We start from the raw sequence: 14,776 nt of genomic DNA on the forward strand, positions 1-14,776 counted from the left end.
TCCATAATCAAATCCGCCCTTACCCAAAGAACCCTAAAATAAAATACTCAGGCCCCCCTCTTATTTCCATCTTCATTCCAAAATTTGTCCAAATCCTCCTCCACCTTCCAAACACATGCAAAAAACCCTAAACACAATCGGCATTTGTGGCCACTTACCCCTTCCTCTTCCCCGATTTTCTTCATAAATCATAAAAGCCCACAATGTGACGACCCGAAAATTCTACTATATATATATATATATATATATATTGCATAAAACTTTGATACCATATATATACCACCTGACCCCCAAGTGGGTAACCAGATACAACGGTCCATAAGTTATACTACAACACAGTGGAAGCATAATATACATACATCACATATACAATACCAAAGTACTACCATCTTTGAAATACATCCACAAATCCCAAAACATAATACATCCATAATCCATTCCCAAAAACACAGAATACATCCTTACGCACCTCGGGGTCACACTAGAACTCACCTTGGGCAACACAGTCTATCCCTTCCTTGGGGCACTCAATTCTGGTTTCCTGGATTCCCTAAAATGTTGGAATTTATAGGAGTAAGACACCTCTCAATAAGGAAATAAATTATTATCAGTGTGTGACAAATGAGTTTTAGGGTTCTAGAAACACATTCATTAAATAAATAAATTTAACTAAGAAATCATAATAACTGTGCTCATATCCATATACATATATATACATTTGCAACCATATATTTTTCTCAAAAATATATACTTGTTCAATACGTTTTCCTGGGTTTGAAACCCAACATGTCTGTAAACATAGATTTATCATGTCTGTAATGAGAAACCATCCTGAGGACAAACATACATCACTGTCATGTAATCACCCCACATTACCTGATTGTGCGGCTTGAAAGTAGGACTTAAACAATGGCATGCCTATCAGGCTAAGTTAAAACAATTCTCATTTGTAGTATGATTGGTCCACCGCAGCCTGGTCCGAATCCAGGGGCGGTCAACATCTCTCCGCAGACCCAATCAACTGCCAATACAAACACTCTCCTTGATAACTGTGGTTGCACTGACTCATATCCTAGTAACGGTATCGTGCTTTCATATACATCACTAGTCCATCAGAGTTCTCATTTCCACCATTCCATAATAATTTCATTATAACCATTATCATTTCTGTCATTTATTCCTTAGTATCAAAAATCATGTCTGTATATATATCACATTTCTTAGTATCAAATTATCATATCTATATAAATCACATTTCCAGTATTAAAATATCATATCTGTATTTTCAATATTTCCATAGACTAGTATATATATCACATTTCATCATAAACTAGAATAAATTACATTTTTCATGCCACATAAATTTTAAAAGATATTTTATAAAATAATATTTGCCCTAATAAATACATGATAATTCAACCAGTATTTTCAAATGCCTGATATGTCAGAAAACTATATATACACTATTTTTCATATTCTCATAATTTCAATTAATTGAGTTAATTTTCAAAGTACCTGACATAGTTTATTCCTCTTACGTGATTCCTAAAGATATGCCTACAAGGATCCTAAACAGTGCATGTGGCGTTCGCATAAAATCATGTATCCATATACCCTAATTTAATCAAATCAACCCCAGAATAATAATATCCATTAAATATTTCCTAAGCCCACACACTCTTAACAATTGATTAAACTTTAAAACATCTTACTTACCTTGGTTTTGAAGTGGTGCCTGGGAAGCCTAACTCACAAAATCGCTCTAGTTAAATTGCAGAGAAATGTCACCAGGATCCCAATGTGACTTTTTTCCTTAGATTCGAACTTAAACCAAGCGAAAAATCGAGGACACAGAGAGAGACTACTACAACTAGAGAGAAGGAGAGAGGGGAAGAAGAATAAGTTTCAACCTAAAAAAATGAATTGAAACATATTTATAGGTTTTGGACCTAGGGCAATTTTTAACTAAACCAATTTTTAATGTTTTACCCTTACCAGGCTACGTTAACTCAAAATTGTCGATAGTTGTCTAAGCTCACCCAAAACCATCGATGATTTGACATGTGCCAAACCAAATTCTCCTTTTTCTTACTTTTTTTTTTATTATTATTTTTCAGGTCTCTACATTCTCTCCTCCTTATAAAAATTTCTTCATCAAAATTTGTTACTCATCATTTATAGCACCAAGTGAAAAACAAACCACTGAATCTTTATTAATTACCCTCACTTATGGCGAAGGAATATGTGGTTACATCCAAGGCTTTTGGGAGATTACAATCAATCGCATAAAAAGAAAATTCTCCCAAAAACCATTTATAACCTAAAATCAAAAACACTAAATTATAATCAACTGCCCTATACTATACACATCAAAAATCAAAAACAATTATTTACCTTACCTTTACTAGTTCAATGTTGGATCTCGCTGAGAAGGTGTGGATACCTCTAAGGCATCTTCTCCTTTAACTCCCATGAAACTTCCTCAACTGCGTGGTTGTGTCAGAGTACTTATTGACCTTATGGGTCATATTCCATTTTAATTCTGACAAATACTTTAGTATTTAATGTTTGTCAAGTTTGTGTGCAGGATCATGTTGGGAAAATCATATGGCGACACATATTGACTTGAAGAAAAAGAAGACTCAAAGTGTTTAATTTCTTTGTATTTTTAATTCGGGTCTATAATATTATTTAAATTCCAATGGTCTGCAATAATTGATGCATATCATGTATGTGGGAACTTATAAGCTCAAGACCATTAAATGACCTTACGTTCGGTCGACTGATACCGGACTTTTGGGTTTAGGTAAAAAGACCTTAGAAAGATCCTGGGACCTTGAATAGCCACTTAGAATAAGTCCCCACTATCATGTATGCAATCAAGGGTACAAATTTAACTTAGGTCTTAAAATGATAAATGATTTGGGCGACCGAACCTTGGCGTTGAAAACGCCTCGATTGACTGAACCATTGGAAAGTCAAAATATTGACCTGACTTCGGGCGACCAAACTAAAAAGAACTGACCATTCTTGGTTGACCGAATATATTATTCTGACTTTTCCAACAACTCGGACACCGGAACTCCGCGGTCATTTTGACCTCAGACGACTGAACATGCAAGTTCGGTAGACTGAACTTAAGTCCGAGCGACCGAATCTCAGACATTTTGAAAATCGCCTAATTTATCCTCCCAAACCATTTTTGAGACACCCGAACTTCAAAAATTCCTTTTCTTCATGTCTCTGTTTGGGTGACTGAACCTATGGCTTGGTCAACCAAAACTCTCGGGTTGACCAATTTCTACCACAGATAATTAAGGGTAAAACTAGATTATTTTTCTTAAACATGTTTAAAATTTTTTTAATAATTACCCTTGTGTCCCAACGATAATTTTTTGAGTGTGCCTACATATATATGTGTAACGACCCAAAAAATAGTTCATTTTCATAATATTATTTAAATATCCCTGCTATAGATTCTAGGCCTCAAATAGGCACTGCAGTATTTCTGTAGATAGTGGGCATGTCTATGTAGCGAAAAAACATAAATCACATAACCACATATATACATACCATACTAGAATCCAGTAATTTTCCATATTATATTTACATATACTAGTATTCACCTCCCCAAAACTCACACCTCCCTGTATCAACTTACCTTAAGTACAGAGCAACCAAGGGACTCTCTATCCGCAAGCGTGATCTACTCACCTAATTGGCTCACCTGAAAAATGTTAAAATAATGGGATGAGTTGACGCTCAGTAAGTGGAAATATGTTATTACTAGTGTGTGGCGACCAAGTTGCATGTCAATAACAATAACATAGAAACTGTAAAGCTGGCAAATCAGTAAAAATATCTTTTATGTTTATTGTAACTTAAAATATAACTGCATCATTTGATATTTCTATTCTTCATACTGCTATTATCACATTATATACATCAAATGTTGTAAAAATTGTACATACATACATATATATATATATATATATATATATCTATGCTTTTTCCCTGGAAATCTGTATGTCATGATTTGACCCCTCATGATGGGGTTGTGCGGCTCATAGGCGGGACTTTTATATATATATATATATATATATATATATATATGCTTTTCCCTGGAAATCTGTATGTCATGATTTAACCCCTCATGATAGGGTTGTGCGGCTCATAGGTGGGACTTAATGTTCGTCGACCCTCCAGGTAAGTCACTATACTCTACACTACCTCATTCCGGCCAAACTACATCCACTCCTAAGCATGGAACTGGAACTGCTACCTCGTCAAACCGGCCCCCTCAACCCAACTGGGGAGCATCATCCTCTCTAAGCATGGTTTGATGGTACCCACACACTATCTGAGATATGTGGTTGCACTCTATTCTGTATATAACAACGGTACCGTGCTCTGTAGACTGTATATGTTTGTAATATCTCATTAGGGATTTGATACTATATAAATATATATACTATAATTATCTTTGTTGTTTTTATCATGTTTCCAAAATAACCATAACATTATAATTCTGTACTATAAATATTGTAATATCTAAACAACATGTTTGTAGCATCTTGATGCTATAACTATATATTCTGTCTGTATAAACTATCTGTATAAACTAAGTGTTATGGCATTAGGAAAACATGACATTCTGTAAATACTGTATATACTAATCTAAGTAAACATCTGTGTACATATATATATATTTGTCTATGTAAATATTTGAGTATATACTGATATGAATAAAACTGTAGATGTACAGATGCTCGTATATACTATATAACATGATATTCTGAGAAAAATTGCATAAGATTCTATATAAGATAATATCTACTCAGGCCACACATTCTTTAATACTCTTATTCTATAAAACTGCATAATAACTGGTATACATGCATATAAAATCCCTAATAATATAAGTAAAATCTCCTAGCATAGCATATTTCCCTTACCTAGTTTCTGAAAAGCCTTCACTGAACTCTAACCCTACACCCGTAGGGTTCTTTACTCAACACCCTGAAAGCGACATCCCCCAAAACAAAACATCAGTATTTTCTTACATACAAAATTTCCTATAACCGTAGGGAAAGCAGATTCTGAATAAAACATCTTACCCTGAATTTGGAATGAATTCCAAACTAACTCCACCAACGATCAGCTCCAGCAATCTTGCAGAGAACTTCACCAGGAGCGTCGTGGTGGCCTTGGATTTTTTATCCGGCAAGAAACGGACCCAAAATCGAAGAGAGAAGGGGTGGAAGACGTATTAGAGAGAGAGAGAGAGAGAGAGAGAGAGAGAGAGAGAGGTTTTTTTGTGCTGGAATTCTGTTAAAAATCCGTGTTTTCACTATTTATAGAACCAAATTCGTCGACGAGACACGTCATCTCGTTGACAAGTCTTTAAGGAATTTTGTCAATGAACTTCCTCCTTCATTGACGAATTTCAGACTGCCCCAAAACCTTTCTCGGTATTTTCTCATCGACGAGACATGGTTTCGTCGACGAGGCCTCCTTATGCACTCGTCGACAAACTCCCATGTCTCGTCGACGAGGTCTCCTTATGTGCTCGTCGACGAACTCCCTGTGTTCGTCGACGAGACCCTGTGTAAATCTTCTAAGTTATTACATCCAAGAGTTCATCGATGACGTCTGCTACCTCCTTCTGTTTCTGTTTCCATTTCCCTTCCTATTTATTATTTAAATACCATTATTCTTCGGGTCATTACAATGTGTGTTCATTTTCACAAATTAAGCTATGATTAGGGATTTGATTAGCCAAAATTTCCTCTGAATTTTTGAGAGCCCCTCTTCATACCCAAAGCCAAAAACACTCATCCATTGTCATTCCTTTTGCTAAATCAAAGTATCTTTGAGTGATTTTAAATTGTCCCACTTGCTAAAACTCCCATTGTGTTGATTGTGTATTTGATTTATGATTGAGAGTTTAGCCAAAGTTTTTCCCCCCGGTCTAATTAATAAATCCTTGTGTGGGAAAAACTTTTAGTTAGTGAGTCTTTGTATCGTTATTGCAAGACTCATTAAACTTGTGCTTTGATTGTGCAAAAATTATTTTGACAAGCTTATACTACAAATATCTCTTGTGCTAGATTTTTGAGAAAACCATTTTTGAGATATTTTGATTACACTTGTTGGATATCTTTGAAACCATACTTGTGATTGAGATACTTTGATATATTGTTTCAAAGATAGTTTGAAAATACACTTTTGCAATTAATTGCATGTTGAGATTAGATTGAGTGTTATTACACATCGTTGCACTGAGCTTATAGTCCTTCTCTGTTTGAGGTGCATTGATTATTGCATGTGTGTATTGGTACATATTTGCTTAGTGTAAGAAGAGAGGAAGAGAATGAGAGAGAGAGAAAGAGAAAACAGAGGAAGGGTTTGAGGGAGGAAAGAGATAAGGGAACAAGGGAAAAGAAGAAAAGAGAGCTGAGAGCAGGGAATGGTGCGCAGGGCACAAGAAGCAGGGGAAGAAAAGAAAGGATTATATAAGAGTAAGTACAGAGGCTTGCCCTAGACCCAGATCCAGTTAAGTGACCCGACCCGACTGCATGGGCGGGTCGCATCATAATTTAACTTTATATTTTTTTTTTCTTTTTTTTTTCTTCATTTTTGCTTTCCGCGTTCACAGCCAACTTTGACCTTCCTAGAGCCCGTTTCTCATGAAACTTAAAACACAAAAGTTGTAGATAATCCTTTCCCCTTTCTCCAAAAATTTTAATCGGCTCCATTAGAACTCGGACAAAAAAGTTATGTGCGAATTACAAACAGGTTCCAGTTTTGGTTACTAGGAATTTTTCTGCGATAAAAAAATACCAAAAATTCATAAATCATGCAATAAAACTCAAAAATGATAAATATGGCACTATATTAAAATATGGGACGTAATTGACATTTAATTAAAAATATAAGCCGTAAAGCCCGAGTTAAGGTATCCAATTATGCAGTTTTGGTGTGTAATCAAATACGTCATGGATCATAGATAGTATCGGAGGTAGAGCTAACCTGTATTCAATTGGACCAACTCTTTCCAATATCTCAAATGGTCCAATATACATAGGGTTTAGCTTACTCTTTTTCCTAATCTCATAATTCCTTTCATCGGTGCAACTCTCAAAAACATTTGATCCACTTCATCAAACACCAGCTCTCTCCAGCGTGCGTCTACATAGCTTTTATGTCAACTTTGAGCGGTCTTGATTCTATCGTAGATGAGTCGGATTTTCTTAAAGGTTGTTGTATTATTTTCGGCCCCAAAATCTTCTTTTCACCAATTTCATCCCAATATAATGGGGATCGACACCTCTGACCATATAAGGCCTCATATGGTGCCATCCCAATACTGGTCTAGTAACTGTTATTATATGCAAACTCAACCAGTATATAGGATCCAACTACCACCAAAATCTAATACACAGGTCCGCAACATATCTCCCACTATATGTATAGTCCTCTTTGTCTCTTCATTGATCTAAGGATGAAATGTTGTACTGAATGTCAGCTGAGAACCTAAGGATCCTTGTAAACTCTTTTAGAATTGAGATGTGAATTATGGGTCTTGATAAGAAATGATGGACACTGGCACGCCATGCTGTCTGACTATCTTTTGTATGTACATCTCTGCCAATCTACTCATGGAATAGTTAACTCTACTAGGAAGAAAATGGGCAGTCTTCGTCAGTCGGTCAATGACTACCTAGATGGCGTCCTATCCATGAAGTGACGGTGGTAATCTTGTGACAAAATCCGTAGAGATATGCTCCCATTTCCATTTAGGGATGTGAAGTGGTTGCAATGGTCCCACCGGTCTTTGATGCTTAGCCTTCACCTGCTGGAATGTCAAACACTGCTCTACTTATTTAGCAATTTATTTCTTCATATTGCTCCACTAGAAGGATACCTACAAATCCCTGTACATTTTTGTGCTTCTTGGATGTACTATATGTAGGGAACGATGCGCCTCTTCCAAGATAGTCCTTTTAATTTCAGCATCATCGAATACACACAACCTGCTACAAAACCTCAAAGCTTCGTCATCTTAAATATTAAAATTTGTCTCCAGCCTACTCTAAGCTTTATCTGCAATCTTCACCAATTCTACATCTTTCATCTGAGCAATTTTAATTCTTTCCTGTAAAGTGGTCTGAATTATCAAATTGGCGATAAGTGCCTGGTGATTTCCCTTTACTAACTCCACACCCAACTTCTTTAAATCCATCTTGATCTGATGTGCAGTTACTATTGCTGATACGGATGCGCACCCTGACTTACTGCTTAAGGCATAAACTACTACATTAGCCTCCCCTTGGTGGTAACTGATGGTACAATCGTAATCTTTAATCAACTCGAGCCACCTCCTCTGCCTCATATTAAGCTCCTTCTACATGAAGAAATACTTTAAACTTTTGTGATCGATAATTATCTCACACTTTCTACCATACAAATAATGTCTCCAAATCTTCAATGCATATACCACTGCTGCTAATTCCAGATCATGTGTTGGGTAATTCTTCTCGTACTCCTTGAGCTGTCGAGAAGCATAGGCTACAACTTTCCCCTATTGCATTAGCACACATTTGAACCCCTTCTGAGTTGCATCACTATAGATTACAAAATCCCCTTCTCCCGAAGGGACTATCAGTACCGGTGCAATGATGAGTTTCTGCTTTAATTCCTGGAAGCTTTGTTCACACTTATTTATCCATTTATATATTATATTCTTTCTAGTCAATCTCGTCAAAGGGCGTGACAATTTAGAAAATCCCTCTACAAAGCTACGATAGCATCTTGTTAATCCCAAGACACTCCTAATATCGTGGACATTTTTTTATCTTATCCAGTCCACTACCCTTTATCTTGGTCGGATCCACATAAATACCACCCCTGGATACCCCGTTCTTGAGGAATTTGACCCGTTCTAACCAGAATTCACATTTCTTAAATCTGGCATACAACTTCCTTTATCTAAGCACCTGAAGAACTATTCTTAAGTGATCCTTATGTTCTTCGGGGCTCCTTAAATACACCAGTATGTCATCAATAAATACCATAATGAACTGATCTAGATATTGGTGGAAGATCCTATTCATAAGATCCATGAATGTAGTAGGAGCATTCGTCAGTCTAAACGGCATAACCAAGAACTCATAATGGCCATATCGAGTTTAGAACGCTATTTTTTGGAACATCCTCTGCCTTGACCTTCACTTGATGGTACCCGGATCGAAGATTAATTTTAGAGAAAACTTGTGTTCCCTAGAGCTGGTCAAACAAATCATCAATATAGGGAAAAGGAAACTTATTCTTAATCGTTACTTTATTTATCTCCCTGTAATCAATACACGTCCTCATCGACCCATATTTCTTTTTCACAAAGAGTACTGGTGCTCCCTAGGGTGACACACTAGGCCTAATAAATCCACTATCCAACAAATCTTGTGGCTGTTCTTTTAGTTCTTTCAACTCTGCCGGAGCCATTCTATATGGAGCGTTAGAGATCGGCGCCGTCCTTGGAGGTAGATCTATAGTAAATTCAACTTCACAATCAAGAGGCAACCTCAGAAAATCCTCCAAAAACACATTAGAAAAATTTCTTACTACCAAGATATCTTCCAACTTTAATTCCTTTTTTGGTGTTTCTTTTACACATGTTCGGTACTCCTGGCATCCCTTTGGAAGCAATCTCCTTGCCTGAATAGCGGTTAACATCGGCGGTGAGGGTTGCACACACGTCCCAACATATCGGTACTCCTACTCCCCTGGAGGTCTGAAGACTACCCTTCTTTTATAGAAGTCTATATAGGCATAGTTGGTAGCCAACTAGTCCATTTCCAAGATCACCTCAAACCCATGCATGTCAAGAACTACTAAATTAGCAGGCAGTAGCCTCCCCTAAATATTGATTGGTCAGTCCCTAAATATTCTCTTGCACACCACTATGGCTCCTGTCAGTGTAGCCACTAACAAACCGACATTGATCGGTGCAAAACTGTAAGTGTACAGTATCGTAGTTTTATAATATAATGATGTGTAGAGTATCATCCTTAGGGATTGATGTCTTAATTTTACGAAGTACCGAAATTATAATAACCTTGATTTTATTTAGAAAAATTAATAATTTTAGACTACAAAATTTAAACAAAGCTACTTTAAATAAACTATTGAAGAAAATTTAAAACTGAATTCTGCGTATCAAATTACTGATGGTGAAAACTTCTAGGAAACTGATTTCACCTAATTTCTCACTATGCTTTACTCATTTAGCTAATTCGACTTCATTTTCTCTGTTTGTTAGCAAATCGCCAATTTTTCCAAAAGCCTCTTTCGATAGTCAATCAGAACCTATTCTTGTTTATTATTTAACATAAGAGTATGCAAATTAATAACGCAAGAATGCAATAAGCCCTCAATTTTTTAATGTTACGTAGGTTTATACAAGTCTTTCGATCTCTATATTTACCTATGATGAATTAACCAAGATCTATCCTATAATCCCACCTTTCGGTAGCAAATCACAAGACTAATATCATTTAATTAATGGCTAGTTAATTAAAAGCATTAAGTACAGAATAACTCAGACAAACATAAATGAAAACTACTTCAGATTAGCATCAAAGAGCAAGCATAGTTCGAAACTGGCTACATCGTTTTCCTAGAATACAAAAATTAGTTCATTCCAAAAATTAAATTCAACATAATAGATTTCACCATATTTTCTTCTATTTGGAGTGTACGGGAAAAATCAACACTCGTCGTACTGCTGTCGCGCGTCGCGAACACCTCGAGCACCGCTGTTGTTTGTCGCCTTCCGATTTTGAAAAGATTTTAATTTGCTGCATGCCGCCCCCCTCCTTTGCTGATCGTGTGTGTGTCTATGCTCACCCCCAAAAGAAATCCACCAGCTGGGAAGCTTTTTGATTGCTCCAAGTGAGAGAGATGATCAGCAACTAAATTTTCGTTCCCTTTCTTATTGTGAACCTCCAAGTCAAATTCTTGCAGAAGCGGGATCCAACGAATCAACCTAGGCTTGGTATCCTTCTTGTCAAACAAATAGAGAAGTGCTTCTCAGTTGTTGTATAATTTAATTGAGCTTCATTCAATGTCCGACTTGCATAATATATGGCCCTAAATAGTTTGTCTTGCCTTTGTCCTAGCACTGCTTCAATTGCAAAGTCATTGGCATCACACATGACTTCAAAAGGTTGACTCCAATCAAGTGCAGTCATAACTGGTGCTGAAATTAGTTTCTCCTTGATTAAGTTAAAGGCCTACAAACAAACATCATTAAAGTCAAATGCAAATTTTTTTTGAAGAAGATTACATAAAGGTTTAGAGAGTTTAGAAAAATCCTTTATAAACCGTCTATAAAATCCCGCATGTCCTAGAAAACTTCTGATTCCCTTCACATTCTTTGGAGGTGGTAGTTTTTTTATGATTGCAATTTTGGCTTCAATCAACTTCAATTCCTTTAGATGACACTCAATGGCCAAGCACGATCCCTTCTTGAACCATGAAATGACACTTCTCCCAGTTTAGGACTAGATTTTTATCTTCACATCTCTACAAAAAAAGGGTTAAATTATGCAAACAATGATCAAAAGATGTACCAAAAACTAAAAAATCATCCATGAAAATTTCCATTATCTCTTCCACCATATCAGAAAAGATAGCCATCATGCAACGTTGAAATGTTGTCGGGGTATTGCACAATCCGAAAGGCATCCTCCTAAAAGCAAATGTTCCATAAAGGCACGTGAATGTTGTTTTCTCCTGATCCTCGGGGGCTATGGCAATCTAATTATACCCCAAACAACCATCTAAGAAGCAATAATAGGAATATTCGGCCAATCTATCCAGCATTTGATCAATGAAGGGAAGTGGAAAATGATCCTTCCTTGTTGCTTTATTCAACTTGCGGTAATCCATACATACATGCCACCTCGTGACTGCTTTTGTAGGAATAAACTCATTGTTGTCATTTTTCACCACCATCATTCGACCTTTCTTTGACACAACCTGCACTGGACTTACCCATGAGCTCTCTGAAATAGCATAAATAATTCCAGCATCGAGGAGTTTTAAAATTTTAGCTCTTACAACTTCCTTCATTGCTGGATTTAATCGTCTTTGGTGCTCAATTGACAGTTTGTAAAGTTCCTCCATTAAAATCTTGTGCATGCAAATTGAAGGACTTATACCTTTTATGTTAGAAATAGTCCATCCCAAGGCTGTCCTATGCTCCCTCAACACACGCAGCAGCTTTTCCTCTTCTTCTGATGTGAGTGATGCAGCAAAAATCACTAGAAAGGTGTCATTATTCCCTAAAAATGCATAGTGAAGATACTTAATTAATTGCTTCAGCTTTGGAGTTGTGGTTTGCTGCATATTTTCTTTAAAAATTCCACAATCCGTCTTTGCCACCATAGGTTCTATCCTCCCCACTTCATTGCTAATTGTTGTAACCTGCTGCAAAGCTCCCACAACAAATACATAGTATAGAAATTCCTTACTAGCACAAGGTAAATCAGATTCGCAAACAGCAGAATTTTTAAAATCATAAGCATTAGATGAAGTAGTGATACACCGTTCTAGATGATTGGCTGGTACAACTTCTTGAAAGGCTTCTTCTATACTTTGCTGCATGACATCTACCCGAAAGCAAGTGTTTGAATCTTCTGGGAATCTCATGGCTTGGTAGATGTTGAACATGACCTCTTCCTTGTTTACTCTCAATGTGAGCTCACCTTTTTGAACATCAATTAACGCCCTTCCAATGGCCAAGAATGGTTGGCCAAGAATTAGTGGAACTTCTTGGTCTTCCTCCACATCTAACACCACAAAATCAGCAAGAAAAAATAAATTTATCCACCTTTACCAATATGTCTTCTATGATTCCATGTCGATACTTGATGGATCGGTCTACTAGTTGCAAAGAAATGATTGTTTGTTTCATCTCTCCAAGTCCCAATTTCCTACAAATAGAAAGTGGCATAAGATTAATTCTAACACTAAGATCACATAAAACTTTATCAAAAAATGACTTTCGAATAGTGCAAGGCAAAGTAAAACTCCCTGGATCTTTTAATTTTTGAGGCAATTTCTTTTGGAGAATAGTACTACTCTCCTCGGTAAGCTTCACTGTTTCAAACTCCTCCAACCTTCTTTTCTTTAAAATGATGTCCTTCAAGAATTTGGAATTTGTTCCAAGGCATCTGCAAAAGGAATATTTATGTAAATTTTCTTAAAAATATCCAAAAACTTAGAAAATTGCTTATCTAATTTTTTTTTTTTTTGAAAGCATTGAGGATAAGGAAGTGGAGTAGAGAGAATAAGAGGATTGTCAAGAAATAAAATTGCTGGTGATATGTCACTCTCTCGTAGTGTGTCATTCACCATCTCGTCTTCTTCCACTTTATTCTTGCCTTGGCCATTATTTTTAGCTGTAGGTGTGGACATTATTTCCTTTGATGGTGACTTCTCAATTTCTCTTCCACTCCTAAGTGTGATGGTCTTGCATTGTTCCTTAGGATTCACTTCTATGTTACTAGGAAAAGTTCCTCTTTGTTGGGAATTTATAGTCGTGGCCGGTTGCCCAATTTTCATTTCAAGATTCTTCATAGTGGCTTCCATATTGTTGCAATGAGTCTCGATGTTGTCCAACTGTGAATTAGTCTTTTTAAACCTTGCTTTTGTCTCTTCAAAAAATGCTATCATGGCATCCTCAAGTGACATATTCTTCTCACCTTGATGACTATCAAGTCCTGGAGAAGGTTGCAGCACATTCCTTGTATTTCCATAAGACAAATTCTCATGATTTCAAAACCCTAGATGGTAATATTGTGGCACCGGATTACCCCTATAGTTGTAGTTCCGATTGTTGATGTATTGAACCTGTTCATGACTCGCTTCATTGCTTGGATCTGTCATACTTGTAGCTGCCGCATATTTTGCACCTTGTGGTATCCTCTGGGTGGTTAAAGCTGAAATCTGATGCGACAGAGAAGCAGCTTGACTGAAAGTGCAGAAAACGACTCCAATTCATAAATTCCAACAACTTTCTTAGCCACAGTTCTTTCAGTTGGCCATTGATAGTTATTTGAGGCCATTTATTCAAAAAGAGTAGTAGCACCCTCAGGTGTCTTTGACATCAAAGTTCCCCTAGATGTAGCATCAACTAAAGTCTGCATTTGCCATTTAATCCATTATAGAACATCTGAATTTGCACCCAATCCGGGAATCCATGTTGTGGGCTGCGTCGAATCAAATCCTTATACCTTTCCTATGCTTCATAGAGTGATTGAAAATCATGTTGCTTGAATTGACCAATCTCACTCCTGAGTTGAGCTATTTTTGTAGGTAGGAAGAATTTGGCTAGAAATTTTTTTGCCATGTCCTGCCAACTCGTGATACTCCCTGGTTGTAAAGACTGTAGCCAACCTCTAGCTTTGTCCCTAAAAGAAAAAGGGAATAATCTCAGTCTAATGGTGTCTTCAGTAACACCATTGATCTTCACTGTAATGACTCGAAAAATAATAGTATTTAAATAATAAAGAGAGAGGGAAATGGAAACAGGGATAGAAGGAGGCAGTAGGCTTCATCGACGAACGCGACATTGCACTTTGAAGATAATAACTCAGAAGATTTTTCCATAGGGCTCGTCGACGAACATAGGGAGTTCGTCGACGAGTGCATAAGGGGACCTTGTTGACGAGTGCATAAGGGGACCTCGTTGACGAAGTCATGACTCATC

The 14,776-nt window shown here is 36.8% G+C and overlaps 1 non-coding gene across 1 annotated transcript; it reads left to right on the top strand.

Moving 5' to 3' along the window:
* The first annotated feature begins 14,261 nt into the window (after positions 1–14,261).
* On the top strand, positions 14,262–14,368 carry LOC131154648 (small nucleolar RNA R71). Its single transcript, XR_009136564.1, has one exon. It is a non-coding gene; the product is annotated as a small nucleolar RNA R71 (small nucleolar RNA).
* Positions 14,369–14,776: the final 408 nt, after the last annotated feature.

This window comes from Malania oleifera, chromosome 4 (genome assembly GCF_029873635.1).
Source record: "Malania oleifera isolate guangnan ecotype guangnan chromosome 4, ASM2987363v1, whole genome shotgun sequence".
Classification (NCBI taxonomy): Eukaryota; Viridiplantae; Streptophyta; class Magnoliopsida; order Santalales; family Ximeniaceae; genus Malania; species Malania oleifera.